The sequence below is a fragment of the Saccopteryx bilineata genome, chromosome 10, assembly GCF_036850765.1.
Source record: "Saccopteryx bilineata isolate mSacBil1 chromosome 10, mSacBil1_pri_phased_curated, whole genome shotgun sequence".
Lineage (NCBI taxonomy): Eukaryota > Metazoa > Chordata > Mammalia > Chiroptera > Emballonuridae > Saccopteryx > Saccopteryx bilineata.
In genome coordinates, this window is record NC_089499.1 from 67510012 (window position 1) to 67527318 (window position 17307).

Genomic DNA, 17307 nt, shown 5'->3' on the forward strand with positions numbered 1-17307 from the left:
CCTATTATGTGGTTTGTATTTTCACTTTCTTGGTAATATCCTTTGATGCACAAAAGTTTTCCACTTGGACGAAGTCCAACTTACCTGTTTTCTTTTGTTGCAAGTGCTTCTGGTCATCATATTGTAATGACATAGGCAGAGGCCAGGCAGGTTCACATTGGATTTGGGCAGATGGTAGAAAAACTACTGTTGGGCCATTCTCGTTTAATAGATTCTTGCAATGGTGGATGAGCAAACAGGAGAAAACCACTTCTCATGGCAGTAGGTGAACAAATAGCAAAACATCCCCTCACAGTGGCAGGCATGTGATCAGCCAAACACCACCCTGAGGACAAGCACCTGTAGCCTTATATAGTCTACACACACGTGAGTCTGCCACATGCTCATACACTAATCAAGCAAAGTTCAAGCAAGCCAGCCTAACACAGCTGTAATTTCATTAGAGAATAAAATACTTATTTCCAAATCCAGTCTGTGACTTTATGCTCACTATCTGATGTTGCCCAATACATGAGACTACGATACAGTTTAGAAATTTAGCTCATAGCCTCAGCAGTCAGATAGTCTAATGCCAGATCTATTGCCACCTTGAGGCAGTGACTTAACTCCTCAAGGCCCGAATTGCTCATCTGTCCAATGGGCTTAAGAATGATTTATGCTTGCCTCAAACCAGTGGAACAGTGCAGCTGGCCTCGGAGCAGTGACTGGCAGTGTCCGATACATGTTAGAGATTATGACTGTCATCATTATCAAGGAGGAAACTCCACTGTGTAGATTATGTTTGGACTTATATTTCTTCTCCTGGAAAAACATTAGACATATTTCCCCATGTATAAGACACACAGTTTTTTGAAAAATTTGGGGTCTAAAAATTGGGTGCATCTTATACAGCGGTTATAGAAGTGTAGCATTTCAAATGCCATAGATGAAACAGAGGATGGGGCAATATATGAAGACAGTGATTCGTCATCAGACAAAGATGAGGACAAGCTAATGGATGGGAGTTTTGACAGTGATGATGAGGAGTTGCATGAATTCTAAATGAATAGAACTTGACTTCAATAACTTTATGTAATACTTTTTTTTCAAATTTTGGGCCCCCAAATTAAGGTGTGTCTTATACATGGGAGTGTCCTATACATGAGGAAATACAGCACCTTATTTTGGAGACACCTGAAGAATGGGAGTGGTATATCTGGAGAACCTTCACGTTCAAGGATTCAGAAACAATTTGATGTCTTTAGCACAAAAAGAATTCAGCATACTAACCAAGGGAATGACTTCCACCAAAATATTCCATTAAATGTTTCATTTTGCCTCCCAACATCTCAAATTTATGGTTGTTCCTTTTCCAGCGAATGAATAACCAGGCAATTCAGGACATGGATGTGACACAACTCTGTGGCACATGCAGGAATTTGGCACCCACCCACATACCCTTGGCAGGACCAAGAACTTTAGCCACAAACCTTGCCAGTTAGTCGACCTCACTGGCTGCAACTGTGAGGATGAACAGTCTTGGGAACACATCTCCTGCTCAGAGTGAAGAGCCCAAGGCAAGCACTGAAATTCAAAGAAGCACAAGGCACATCATATTTAAAAGCAGGTAGAAGATGCCCAAAATTAATTTGAAAAAAAGAAAAAAAAATGTTAACTCCCATAAGGGAAAGTTTTAAATGAGTTGTCTTGATAGTTCGATACTTCCCAAGTCACTACTGCCTAGAACTTGAACTACTGCCTACTTTAATATCTCCCCCAAGTGAAAATAGTTCTGAGATATCTTTTAAATTCTTTGCTAGGGTCTGAAAAGAAATCACTGCATTACCTTGCATTTGTTCTTAGAGTCATTAGCCTAGACAGCAGGATCATTTAAGAAATTTATCATCAGTGCTGTCCTTCACACAATGTATTAGTCCAATACATTAAAAGAGCAGCTCACTCTGGTGATGTATGGCCCCAATGATGGAAACATCTGGGGACAAATGGGTCTAAGAATAGATTTGGTGTAAGAGAATAAATGTATAGATATACCTTGGCAGCATTACTCTGAAATAAACCAATATTTGTTGTTCTGAACCAACCCCATGAACACTCATAACAATCATTAAAATACCCTTATTTAAAAAATAAAAAACAATTATTCATGACATTAAATGGATTTTTCATGACAAAAAAGGAAGGTTTCTAAAACTAGTGGGATGCTGTATTGAAAGATAACCGAGCACAAGCTTAATGATAAATTTTAATCCTGGCTTTCAAAAAACTCTAATTTAGTCCACCTCTTGCTCACTTAAATTTTTCAGTAGATTCTCCAAAGGAGAGGAGATTAACATCTGAAGTCTTCAAGGGTATTAGAACAAAATCGAGTCACAATTAATTAGCATATACCAAATTCTAGCTTTCTACATGGCTGATGATACATTTTTTCTGAAGTTCAATTCTCCCATTTTCATTCTTCAAAGTCCAGAATCATGTCCTCTCCATTACTTTGCCCAAATAGCACACAAATATTTTAGTTAACCAATGTGGTAAATCATTAGGAACATTCAATGTCAAAGAAAATTATGGCAAAAGAAAGTGCCTCAGGGACCTGATTCATACATACTAGAAATTTACAGGCCTGTAGATTTTTTTTTTGTTAAAATGGGTCAGAATGCCCATTTTACCAATTTCCTAGTACGCTTTAGGACCTGACCCTATTTTCCTATTTTAAGCACAGTACCTCCAGAAGTCAGTACTAAAGTGATGCCCCAACCCAACTTGCTACCCTACCCAATTACCCAATGATCTGTGCTAAACGGGACTTACTCAATATTCCTTATGCTATGAGGAAGAATGAGAGAATAAATTTCCATGCATGCACAATCCACTGGCTATATTTCCTCCAACTATGTCCACATGCTAACCTGTTTGGATTCTCAGTGTGGTGAACTCAGAAGATTCCAGCTCCTTTTCCTCTGTGTCCACCAATATGAATCTCAAAAGGGACTTAGGGCCCTCAGTGTGTCTCAAAATACTCTAAGATCATCTTATTATCTGACCTTAACAAGCAAACCATGTTCCTCCCATAGGACATTGTGAAGGAGGGAAAAAAACAACAACCGAGTCTAGACCTAGACCACTTGTCTGTGGAGATCAGGGACTTGATATGTTTTCAGTACTCCTGCAGTCTGTCATCTTTTAGATTCTGCCAAGGCAATGCTATGCTATTTGCTCCAAATTTACTAAACCATCAGGAATTCTTCATTTCAGTGGGAAAGAAACAGGCAGAAAGAGTCAAACAAGTTAGAGAGACTGGGAGTCAGAGAAACAGAAGGGAGGAAGAAATGAAAAAAATAGATAAAATAAATAAGTTGAAGAGCTTGAAATTATCTTATATTTAATTAGCTTCAGAAATCCCTTTCTCAGATGTTAGAAGCGAACATAGTCAATGCCCAGAGAAAAGCATTGACTATCACTTTCTGATGACATTATTTTTTTTTTTCATGAAACAGAGAACCTAAGCAAAATAAAATATTTAATTAAGGAACATGTCATTTTGTCATTGATTAATTTTCCAAAATCATTTTCTCCCTTTTCACTTTTTATGGATTAGCAAACTTTCACTGCTGGTCATTTCCATCGGGAGTTAGCTCCCGTCTCCTTCCCGGTTTTCTCTGCTAAGTTTTTCCTGAGAATTGGATCTCTAATTTAAGGTCATTGTTAGCTAGTTAAGTAAAAAAACACAGAAACTCAGCATTAATCTAAAACTACTGTAATTATTCCAAGATACCATTTCCTCCATATTTTTTAACAATGCTCAGCTCACCAATCTCCAAATATTATGCAGTGTAGACAATTTCACTTTAAAATAACATATTCCTCATACCTACATGCATCTCCCACATGGTGGTCTCTGTGGAAAGGTCAAGGCTTCCCAGCCCCTTCTTCACTGCTTTCACCAAGGACAGGACAATAAATGTCATGACCATAACTGACTTCAGGCCATCTTGCTCTCACTTCTTCTCCCAACTGACTAAACAAAACTTAAGGTGTCAACTATTCTTAAATTTTGTATTTCTCCCCACTTTTCCTCTGTGCCTTCCTTTGCCATCAATGTTAAGATCCAAGAGTTTCATTAGAAGATAACTTCAGGAGAGAGATTATAAAATGAGTTGAGATCTAGACATTCTGATGTCATACCAAGATGTTTTAGAATCTAGTGAAATGCCACATTACGAGAAAATTTGGATTCAGTCTCTTTAACCCCTTTCTTAATTCAAGACAATCACTTGAAAATATCAACCCAACTTTTACTTCACAGGAAATGTACCCACGCACTCTTTCCTCTGTTTCTAGAATTTTAAAAAAATACTAAAATAAAAACTATTTTTAAACAATAGAAGATAGTCCATTTGAAAATGATGGCATCTACCATTTTGTTTCAGGATGAGAGAGTTAAACCAAATTGAATTTAAGGGTTCTTATAAACCCTTTAGTTGTGGAAAAATTTAATCAGAATCACTGAATTCTTTAACAACATTCTTGAAAAATAGTCTGGGAAGACAGAATTAAATGGTGAAATACTTAAGTTCAAAGGGACCATACTTTATCTGGTAAATTAAAATTGCCTTTGAAATTTGCAATGTAAATCAGTGTACTACATAGGTTCTTCAATAAGAAATAAAATTAATCCCATAAATGTTCCCAACTGAAAGATCAAAAGAACAACAACAAAAAAAACCCCCACTATTAGAAATAATCAGTTGTCTCTCTCTCTTCTATACTGGCTGACTCACAACCTAATTCCTTATTGAAATCAAATTATGTACATCTGAGGGCCAGTAGAGGACATGTTATTTGCATACTGTGCATTTTCATGGAGAATCATATTATAGAACTCTCACTGTATTCCAGCCCCAACTCAAGGACAGCAGATTCCTGGAGTAAAAAAATTTTCAGAGTGACAAAGACCTTCCTTGTTAATGTGGTGCCTTCCAGCCAGGCCTGCCTCCCAGCAGGTGAGAGGAGACTCTGTCACCTGCTCTGGTGGCTAAACAGGTTTAGATCTCAGTTACTTTTTCTCCTTAATAGGGACTACTTTTAAAATGTTGATGAAGATTTCACAGTTTCTTTGAAAATAATTATTAAAGAAAAAATGGCTCCCAAGATTTATCCACGCACAGCAATAAGCCTCAGCTGCCACCAAGTTTTTTAGTCAAGATTTTTGCTTCCAAAAATCAGATTTGTAGAAATGCATTTGAAAACCTTATTAATTGGACCAGGCTACAGGCCAATTACTGCAGTGGCTTGAAAACAATCCCAAAATAATAAAATATATAATATGCTAATTTTTCCCATTAATATCACCGCAATCTGACATTGCACCAAAAATGCTTCAGATCTTTAATGACAATTAATTACAGAATATCAAAGGGAGGTTTTAAGGATTAAGATATATAACCAGGTATAACAGACATACATTTAGCATTATTTAAATAAGCAATGTTTTCCTTCACTGATACTTTAGCATTTTACTATTCTTCATTTTGCCAGAGATGTTTTATTCTTTATATGCATAATCATTTTCATAGACTAAAAATTTTTTAAATAGGGTAAACAATTATAAAAACAGCAAAAGGTTAACAATGCTGAAAGATAGGTGTAAAGCCAGTAGCCATGGCCACCATCACAGCCGCCTGGCCCATGCAGGTTCGAATTTGATTCCTATAAACCGTAATGAAACAACAGAGCCAAGAACTGGTGGGCCATTAGCTTTAATCCTAGTTTGCACCCAGCGAACGAGAAATACACACAGTGGAAAAACACTTTCCTTTCCATTCAGAGCTCCCAAAGTCGCTGACTCATCTGAGTTTCCTAGAATCAAAGGTTTCTATCTCACCAGCCTTATCCATGTTTATTCCCCATCTCCTCTCTGCAAAAACTCTGCACAAACTGGCTTCTCCTTCAGCACTCCGCCATCTTGGCTGCTTCTCCTTGCAATGCTAATTACAAGAACCCAGCAAGAGAGTCCCTGGTCTGCCCCACTTTATAGTGTAGAAATCAAAATCTTTAAACCAATATACAAATAAGGAAGTCTCTGATACAAAGTCACTTACCTGAGGCATAAATGGGATTCCTCATGAGAGTGCACCACCCCACATCATGCAACAGTCTAGGGTGTGGGGAGAAGCTTAGTTTTGAAAAGATCATAGTATTAAAGGGGCAGGAAAGGCTTAATCTTAAAACTAAGCCTTAGGCTATAATGACTTTGCCAGCTTACAGCCTGTCCCCCACACCCAATGCAAACTATACGCAAGAAAACATATACATCATACAGTGGTGCCTTGAGATACGAGTTTAATTCATTCTGTAACCAACCTTGTAAGTCAGTCAACTCATATATCAAACAAATTTCTCCCATTTAAAATAACTGAAATAGATTTAATCCATTCCAGCCCTGGGAAATATCCCCAAACCATCCTAAATTATGAAAAAAGACATGTTTTTAATTAAGAAGCACACATGTATACTTTACCAATGCCTAAAAAAATATATGAAATAAAAGAAAAAAAGTGTTATTTAGTACTGTATTCTTACCTTGGAGACAGACGAGTGCAGCTAACGGAGGTGAATGGTGGAAGAGGAGGGAGGGAGGAAGGGATGCAGGCATTGTAGACACGTAAACTAAAACTGCACTTTCTTAACACTAAATGTAAACTAAAACTGCACTTTCATTACTTTAAACAACACTAAAACTGTACTTTCTTTACTTAAAATGAAACTACAAAAACTTAATTGTAAAAAAAATGCACTTTCTTAACCTTAAACTTAACCTAAGCTTAACATGACATATTTTTCATTTAATCATCACCTGTTTTTGCCTTTTCGGCTGCATTTTCAGCACTTTCACTAGCAGGACTTTTGAATAAAAATCTATCCAAAGAGGTTTGCTTTTGCCTGCCTTTTAAAATGTTACGGAAAAGTGACAAAAAAGTGTCATTAAAAAGTGCTGAAGCACGACCAGTTGAAACTTTTTCTGGGTGTTTCTTTTCAATGAAACTTGAAAGCATCTCCCACATTGCCAGCATGTCTTTAATTTCACTTGTAGAAATCACTTCCTCTGACTCTACCTCCTCCTCACTACTAATCTCTTGCAGAAGCTCCATATGTTGCACCATCTTTAGCTCCTTCAACTCCTCAGTTGAGAGTTCCTCCTCATGTTCCTCGACGAGCTCGTTTACTTCAACCTCATCTACCTCCAGACCCATCAACTTTCCGAGGGACACAATCTCCTCCAACACTTCTACCTCGGTCTCAGCCTCTGGTTCGAATCCTTCAAAGTCCCTGTCTGCAACAATATCAGACCACAACTTTTTCCATGCCAAGTTCAAGGTTCTTCTTGTAACCTCTTGCCTTGCCAAGTCAATAATGCATAAACATATCATGATGTTGTAGTAATCTTTCCAAAACTCTCAAAGGGTTAGATTTGTATTCTCGGTCACCTCAAAACAGAGGCAGAACAAGTGCTTTATATAAAGCTTTTTAAAGTTGGAAATGACCTGCTGATCCATAGGTTGCAAGATTGAAGTCATGTTGGGTGGGAGGTAGAGGACTTTCACAAATTTGAACTTATCAAGAACGTCATCTTCAAGACCAGGTGGATGGGCTGGAGCATTTTCAAGGATTAGTAATGCTTTCATTGGGAGTTTATTTTCTTGAAGATATTTCTTCACTGCAGGACCAAAAACGAGATTTACCCATTCAATAAAAATCTGCCACGTAACCATGCCCTAGCATTGGCACGCCACATAAATCTGCAGTTTTTCTTTAAGAATCTTGTGAGTCTTAAAGGTTTGAGGATTTTCAGAATGATATGCTAGCAGTGGCTTTACTTTACAGTCACCGCTAGCATTTGCACACAATGCAAATCCTTCATGGATTTATGGCCTGGCAGCTTCTTCTTCTCTGTGGTGATGAAAATCCTCTGGGGCATTTTTTTTTCCAAAATGATCCAATTTCATCACAGTTGAACACTCGTTGGGGGATGTAGCCTTCTTTTGCGATAAGTGCAGCAAAATGTGCGATGTACTCCTCAGCTGCCTTAACGTCAGCACTCACAGCTTCACCATGCCTCAATACCGAGTAGATGCCAGATCTCTTCTTGAATTTTGAAACCAGCCATGACTTGCCTTAAACGTATCTTCTGCTGTCTCTCTTGAGGTTGATGGTTCTTTCTTCTTCAAGTCACCATAAATACTATGTGCCTTTCGCACATTATAGTCTCCATCACTGTATCTCCTGCCAGCTCTTTCTCTTTCACCCACACCAGCAGAAACTTCTCCATTTCTTCATGGATATTTGTCCTTAATTGGGAAAGAATTGTAGTTCTTTTCACTGAATTTGTGCATTTGATGTCATTCTTTTGTTTAAGGATGGTACAAATTGTAGATGTATTGCAGTCGTACAGCCTTGCCAGTTCAATCACTTTTACATCACATTCATGTTTTTCTATTATTTCTTGCTTTACTTCTATTGACATCATTGTCTTCTTCTTCTCACCACTGTCTTTTACACTCACTTTCTTCAGCCTCATGATAGCACACAAAAAAAGTTAGTTAAAAATGCAAAACTGATGCATGAACAAGTACAGCGCATAAGATTCTACTTGATTCTGCAGGTAAAATGTGAGAAAGAATGAGATGCTGGTGTTTTGCTGCTGATACTGGACCTGTGCGCCAACACACCAACTAGCAGCAGCTTCCCAAATTACAACTTGTATCTTGGAATTTTTCTCAGATCTCGAACAAAAATACAGACAGAGTCGCAGCTCATATCTTAAAAAAGTCATATGTTGGTCTGCTCATATCTCAAGATACCACTGTATTTACAAACTTTTTTGACTGACAATAGGTCACACACTAACTTCCTTCTTAAAAAGTCAACATAGCAAACAGAAATGAAAGAAAATCAAACATGTACATTTTTGACTAAAAACAAAAACTCATAATACTAACACGATAGCAAGAAATATGTTTTGGTGGTGTTTTTTTTGTTTTGTTTTGTTTTGTTTTTTTGGATTTTTCTGAAGCTGGAAACAGGGAGAGACAGTCAGACAGACTCCCGCATGCGCCCGACTGGGATCCACCCATCACGCCCACCAGGGGGCGATGCTCTGCCCCTCCGGGGTGTCGCTCTGTTGCGACCAGAGCCACTCCAGCACCCAGGGCAGTGGCCAAGGAGCCATCCCCAGCGCCCGGGCCATCTCGGCTCCAATGGAGCCTCGGCTGCAGGAGAGGAAGAGAGAGACAGAGAGGAAAGAGAGGGGGAGGGGTGGAGAAGCAGATGGGTGCTTCTCCTGTGTGCCCTGGCCAGGAATTGAACCCGGGACCTCTGCACGCCAGGCCAATGCTCTACCACTGAGCCAACCGGCCAGGACCTGTTTTGGTGGTGTTTTACTGAGTAAAGACTCATATCCTCACTGCCTTCCCACTCTGCACATATACTTATGCACACACACACATCAGATCCACAGATAATTCTTTTCATGAATAGATGATATGCTGAAAAGAAAAATGTCACTAAAGTCATTTCTATGAAAAATAAAATTCCTAATTTTACCTCCTTCCTAAATTTATACCATTTCATTTCAAGCTCAGGATCAGCCTTGCTAAAAGAAATTTTACAGCTAGGAGTATAAAGCATTTTACTCACTGTTATCAACTCTCAAAACTTGGTTCTGCCATTATCTGGTACCGAGACATTTGTTTAACTGTTTTCAATCTAAATCCCTTCAATATCAAATAAAAATGTGTTTACATAACAGAACGTTCTTCATACAGTTGTTGGGGTGATGATTAGAAATCATGTCTGCAAAGGGCTCACTTATATCATGCCTCATAATTGGTAAAGATATCAATCAACAATAGCTGCTACTGCTATGATTATTATTCTATTCCCATCAGCTAACGGGAAAGGAGTGTGGCCCAATGTAAGGCCAGGAACTGCTGCCGCCATTATGGCCATTCACATGCAGGTTCTCATTAAATTTGGGCAGACGGTAAAGAAACAGCAGAATCAGAGGATGGTGGGCCATTCTGTTTATTGGTGTCTCACCAAGACAGGCAAGCCACAGAAAAGCCAAGGGAAAAGCAGAAATCCTGCTTTTCTTATGGAGGGCAAGGGATTAGGGAGGAGAGAAAAATCCTCCTGCACCTCTAGGTGGTAGGGGCAGAATCTCTCTTCCAGTAAACATTAGCAAGACAATGGCCCCTCCCAATCAGGAAAGCAACCTGCAACCTCACAGAACAACTATATCTAGTGTCACCCAGCCCCCAATGCAAACAAGAGAGCAAACATATACATCATATTTACAAACTTATTTGACCAACACCCAAATGGCTCAGTCAGATACTTAGAAGGTGGAGAGCAACATATGAATGGAAGCAGCAGTTTGAAAGCTCTGGGTTCATCAGAAGGGAGGTGAAATCTGAAAGAAACACCACTTCCTGGATAGACCCGACGTTGACTCATGTACCACTCTCGCAGATTCCAGATTGGTGAGTAAGGGTATTAGTTCATTTGGGCTGTTATAAAATAAAAATACCATATACTGATGGCTTATAAGCAACAGAAATTTATTTTTCACAGTCCTGGAGGCCAGGAAGTCCAAGATCAAGGTACTGAAAGATTCAATGTCTGGGGAGACCCCAATTCCTGATTCATAGACAACCTTCAACTAGCTATGTATTCAAATAGTGAGAGGTGCAAGGGAGCTCTCTGAGGTTTCTTTCAAAAAGTCACTAATTTCATTCATTGTATCTCTGAAATGTAGAAACACCATATCCCTGACCATAGAATGAGTTTTGCAAAATTTGCAGATGAGTAAATGAAAATAGTTCTGTAAAAACCATAAATGTTCACTAATGTCTAGACTCTGGAAAGCCCTCAAGATGCTGCTTTAACAACCTCTGTAAAAGGCCAAGATAACCGAACACATTCTTTTGCTTTTTGTAAAATGCTTCACTGAGCACTTTATCCCTAGATTGTTCCAATGATAACCGAAAGCCTGTTTCGCTTCTGTAAAACTGCTTTGGCTAGGTGCTCACCCCCTCCCCTCTCCTCTTTAGGCCTATGTAAAGCCAGGAGCCATGGCCAGGGCTACCATCACAGCCGCCTGGCCCATGCAGGTTCGCATTGGATTCGGATAGTCGGTAAAGAAACAATGGAGCCAAAAACTGGTGGGCCATAGTCTTTAATCCTAGCTTGCACCCGGCGGGCAAGCAAAACACACACTGGGCTCCAAAACTCACTCACATTTAGTGCTCACAAAGCTACTGACTTATCCGAGTTTCCTAGAATCAAAGGTTTCTAGCTCACCAGACTTATTCACCTCTGTTCCCATCTCCTTCCTTCTCCCTGCACAAACTCTGCACTAACTGGCTTCTCACTCAACACTCTGCCATCTTGGCTGCTTCTCCTGGCCTCCTCCACGTGGCCTCCTTCTGCTCTCTGCTCTGCTCTCTCCTCTAATGTTAATCTCAGGAACCAAGAGCGCAAGCTCCCATTCTGCCCCCATTTTATAGTGTAGCTTCACAACCTTTAATCCAATATACAAAATAGGGAAGTCTCTAATACAGGGGTCCCCAAATTTTTTACACAGGGGGCCAGTTCATTGTCCCTCAGACCATTGGAGGGTCGGACTATAAAAAAAACTATGAACAAATCCCTACATACACTGCACATATCTTATTTTAAAGTAAAAAAAAAAAAAAACAGGAACAAATACAATATTTAAAATAAAGAACAAGTAAATTTAAATCAACAAACTGACCAGTATTTCAATGGGAACTATGCTTCTCTCACTGACCACCAATGAAAGAGGTGCCCCTTCCAGAAGTGCAGCAGGGGCTGGATAAATGGCCTTCGGGGGGCCGCCTGCGGCCTGTGGGCTGTAGTTTGGGGACCTCTGCTCTAAAGAAAGTCACTTCTCTGAGGCATGATAGGATTGTACCACCCCACATCAAAAAGGGTGGGAAAGGCTTAATCCCAAAACCAAGCCCCAGGCTACAAGGATTCTGCCTGCCCACAGCCCGCCCCCAACATACATTAATATCACCTGGCGACGGCCTCCACGTGGGCAGCGCCATCTTTAACAAAGTGAGCATAATATATTTTATCTGCCCAACAGCCTATAAAAGCAAACCTCTAAATTCATTTGGGGCCACAAGTTCTTTAAAATGTGAATACACTCATGGTCACCGGCATTAAATTAAAGACTCCTTAATTTGACAACTTAATTGTGTGGCAAAACATTTGTTTCCTCACTGTCAAGATATAACATTTGGGGGCTCGTCTGGAATCATGTCCTCTGGACGCATTTGGTTTCTGCCACACATGGGCAACTGGCCTCCTCAGCCTGACTGCCTGGAATGGAAACCCAGCAGGGGAGGCACCACCTGAGACATTCCAGGGCCCCACTGGTCTTTTCTGTCTGCTCAACAGTCAGCCATGGACAATCGGCATGCCCATCCACCCATTTGGAGTCATCTGGAAAGCCTCTGGAGGTAAGTAGAGCAAATTTGCAATTTGCTCAAATTTGTAACTTGCTTGTGGCTTAGCCATCTTGCACCTGTAGTGATCAAGGATTAGACGTGGTCACACTCACACAATGGGCTCTCCAGGCCCAAGACATTGGTGGAGAGTAAGTGTGCTCTCAGGGAAGACATCAATGGAGACTAAGTTAAGTCCTTTCTCAGGCTTCCTGGGACACATCTATTTGTGCTGTCTATTCTTGCTGAGATCTCGTTCTATGCTCTTGCTTTATTGTTTTTGCACTGGAAACCCTGAGTGAATGGTGTGTGAATGGGAATCTCTGGCACCTGCACCTGAGTTTACATGGTCAGGCGAGCACCCAAGTGGCTCCTGACAGGGCACTCCCTTTTCTTGTTCATTAAACTGTGTTGAAACATCAAGTATAAATATAAATAGTAAATTGTCTGTTTAATAGGTTCTCTTTGTTTGTCAGGAAAATCTTTGGTGCAATTTCAATTGGAAATTTCTGTCTTAAAACCAGAGGGCAAAAGTGAAGGGAAATTTGTAAACTCCATATGGTTTAGTGGCCATTCATCGGAAGCTGATGGAAACCTCTTCCATCTCCAGGTCTGACCTAGTCAGGGGTGTATACTGACTGGCCTATACTATGGAGAGTGAATATCCCAAGGTGGACTCAGCAGATGGTTGTCACTCCTAAAGACAATTCTGAGAAAACTGTTCTAAAGCCCACAAATTATAAAAAATAGCAAAACAGTAAAGCAAAATTCATAGAAATATTATATTGTTTAAAGCTAAAACTAACTAAAGACCTAAGAGAGTGCTAGAGGAATTCGGGGCTGCCACCCCTTGCTACAGCCCCCCTACCTCCTCTGCTTTGGCTCCGGGGAATCACTGCCTCATACCTAGAGCCAGACCTGAGGAGAAGAGTTAGGGAATACTGCCCCTTCTAAACCCATTTGCCCCTGACGGAAGTCACCTTTCATAGTTTAAATCCCTTTCTCCTCTAGTGACTTGTATAATTAGAAGGCTCAGAATCCTCCTTTTTTGGAGAAGCCTAGGCCCTAACAGGACAGTTAGATTATGTATTGTACACACTTTGCCCACTTGGGACAATTGTCAGCAACTTCTAGTTACCTTGTTCACTGCCGAAGAAAGGGAAAGAATAAAAACTGAGATGAGAAAAGCTGCCATGTTAGGAATGAATTGGTCTGAGGAGGATAACCGAGACCACCTTGAGAAGGTGTTTCCGGTTGTCCAGCCTGAATAGGACCCTAACACCACAGCAGGACGGGAAGCTTTGAACATTTTTCACCAGTTTATGTTAGCTTGATCAGGGGAGCTGCTAAGAAACCCATGAATTTGTCTAAGGTGTCAGAAGTTATTCAAGATCCTCAGGAGACTCCCAAGGCTTTCTTAGAAAGACTGCAGGAAGCCTACAGGGTCTATACACCTCTAGACCCAGAGGCATCAGAAAATGCTAGGGCAGTTAACTTAGCTTTTGTGTCCCACTCACCTCCAGATGTTAGGAGGAAGCTACAAAAAAAATAAAAATAAGAAGGCTTCCCAGGAATAGTAATTTCCCAACTGTTAGAGATAGCTCAGAAAATTTACAATAATAGAGACACCTTAGAAAAGAAACAAATTGAGAAAATGACTAAGGTGGTTGGAGCTGTTCCAGACAACAAAATAGAAAGAAAGGGAAGGTAAAAAGGGAATAACTCCACATATTCAGAGACTGTTAGAAGCTAGTATTCTTGTTCCTTGTCTATCCCCATGGAATACCCCTTTTCTGCCTGTTCAGAAGCCAGGCACTGGAGACTATTAAAGGACGCTTTTTTCAGTATTCCCTTAACCCCTGTAAGTCAGTCCCATCTTTGCCTTTGAGTAGAATGACCCAAAAGCAGGCATCTCAGGACAACTAACCTGGACCAGAATATCACAGGGTTTCAAAAATTCACTGACCCTCTTTGATGAAGCACTAACTACATCAGGACCTGCTTGCCTTCCGCCAGGAACATCCAGAATGCACGCTGCTACAGTACGTAGATGATTTGCTTCTAGCTGTGGAAATAGAGGTAAGCTGCTGGACCACCACTAAGGGCCTTTACAAACACTGCAGACTCTAGGGTACCGAGTATCAGCTAAAAAGACACAACTCTGCACTTCCAAGGTGACCTATCTAGGCTACCATACTGAGGCAGGAAAGCACACTCCCTCCTCCAGCTGTATAGAAGCTATCCTTCGGATCCCAACCCCCACCACCAAAAGACAATTCTGAGAATTTCTCAGAGCAGTTGGATACTGCAGGTTGTGGGTCCCTAGGTTTACAGAAATAGCCAAGCCTTTGTATTCCTGCACAGCAGGAACCCAAGAATTAATTTGGACAGATAAGGAACAAGAGGCTTTTGAAATGCTCAAAAAGGCCCTTATTAAGGATCCTGCCCTGGCTCTGCCCAATATCACAAAGCCTTTCCAGCTCTTTGTTCATAAGAGCAAAGGAATCGTGAAAGGGGTCTTGACCAAGATGCTAGGGCAGAGGTCGGGAACCTTTTTGGCCACATATTTTATAATGTAATTCCATGAGAGCCATACAACGACTCGTGTACGTTATGCATTATCCAATTTGGTGTTGTTCTGGAGGACAGCTGTGATTGGCTCCAGCCACCCACAACCATGAACATGAGCAGTAGGAAATGAATGGATTGTAATACATGAGAATGTTTATATTTTTAACGTTATTATTTTTTTATATTAAAGATTTGTCTGCAAGCCAGATGCAGCCATCAAAAGAGCCACATCTGGCTCATGAGCCATAGGTTCCTGACCCCTACGCTAGGGCCATGGTGCAGGCCTGTTGCTTATCTCTCCAAGAGACTAGATCCTGTTGCATCTGGATGGCCAAACTGTCTCAGAGCCATAGCAGCCACTGCCATACTAGTGAGAGAAGCAGATAAATTGACTATGGGGCAAGAACTGTTTCTGACAGCCCTACACACAGTAGAGACTTTGCTTAAGGCAGGGGTCCCCAAACTACGGCCCACGGGCCACATGCAGCCCCCTGAGGCCATTTATCTGGCCCCTGCCACACTTCTGGAAGGGGTACCTCTTTCATTGGTGGTCAGTGAGAGGAGCATAGTTCCCATTTAAATACTGGTCAGTTTGTTGATTTATTGATAAATTTACTTGTTCTTTATTTTAAATATTGTATTTGTTCCCGTTTTGGTTTTTTTTACTTTAAAATAAGATATGTGCAGTGTGCATAGGGATTTGTTCATAGTTTTTTTTATAGTCCGACCCTCCAATGGTCTGAGGGACAGTGAACTGGCCCCCTGTGTAAAAAGTTTGGGGACCCCTGGCTTAAGGGAACTCCAGAAAGGTGGATGTCTAATGCTAGAATCATACAGTATCAGGCTCTGCTCATTGACCAGCCTCGCATCAAATTTGTCCAGATGCATGCCATCCATCCAACAAGCCTGATGCCTAACGAGGATCCTAGCATCCCCTTGCATAACTGCTCTGATACTAGACTCTGTTCAAACTGCAAGGCCAGACCTCACTGATAAACCCCTAGCTGGTGTAGGAGAACAGCTATTCACAGATGGTAGCAGTTTTGTCTTGGATGGGGTTTGACATGCGGGAGCAGCTGTAGTGACTCTTGATAAGGTCATCTGGGCCCAAGCCTTGCCCCATGGGACCTGGGCTCAGCGGGGAGAACTTATTGCTCTCACCCAGGTGTTAAGGTGGGCCAAGGGAAAGAAGGTCAACATTTACACTGACAGTAGGTATGCTTTTGCTACTGCCCATGTTCATGCAGCAATCAACAAAGAGAGAGTATTTCTGACATCTGCTAGTAAGGACATTAAAAACAAAGAAGAAATTTTAGCCTTACTAGAAGCCATTTGCTTACCAGAGACTGTAGCTCTCATTCATTGCCCAGGGCACCAGAAAGGAAACTCACTAGAAGCAAGAGGAAATTGGACAGCTGATAAGAAGCAGCCCTAAAACCAGTAAAACCTGAACCTTTGCTGCCAGAGGCTCTTTTTTATAACCAACTAGAAGAAGATTTTGCTAACAAGAAAGTAATGTTTAAAATTAAGGGAGGATAGTTAGCACCACCAGATAAGAGACTTTTCTTACCTGAAGCCCTAGGATTATCAGCCAGCTACTCACCTAGGCCAAACTAAGTTAATAGAATTATTTAAGAAAAATTACTATTTGCCAGGCTTAGAATCTATTATAGAAAGCATAGTGTCCAAGTTTTTAGTCTGTAGTCGAGTAATGCTAAGCAAAGTAGAGAAGTTGCAAAAAGAAATAGGGAAAGAGGAGCTTTCTCAGGAGAACATTAGCACAGGGATATATGTACCTGTTAGTTTTTATTGACACCTTTTCAGAATAGGTAGAAGCTTTTCCTACTAGAAATGAGACCGCAGTAATTGTTATTAAGAAATTACTGTATGGAATTATTCTTAGATTTAGCTTGCCCATTAATGTTGGGTCTGATAATGTTGGGTCTTGCATTTGTATGCAAGATCTCACAGCTAGTAGGAAAGGCACTCAATATTAATTGGAAATTACATTGTGTTTACAGGCCTCAGAGTTCGGTTCATTCTTTCAACTTGTCCCAAGCTCTGAAGTCCTAACTAAATTCATTTTATTTAGAAACTGGTGAAAGCTGGACTGATTTACTCCCCCTAGTTTTGCTAGAAGAAGCTAAATACATCCCCTACTGGGAAAAATTGACCCCACATAGAATTGTATTAGGCAGAGTGACGC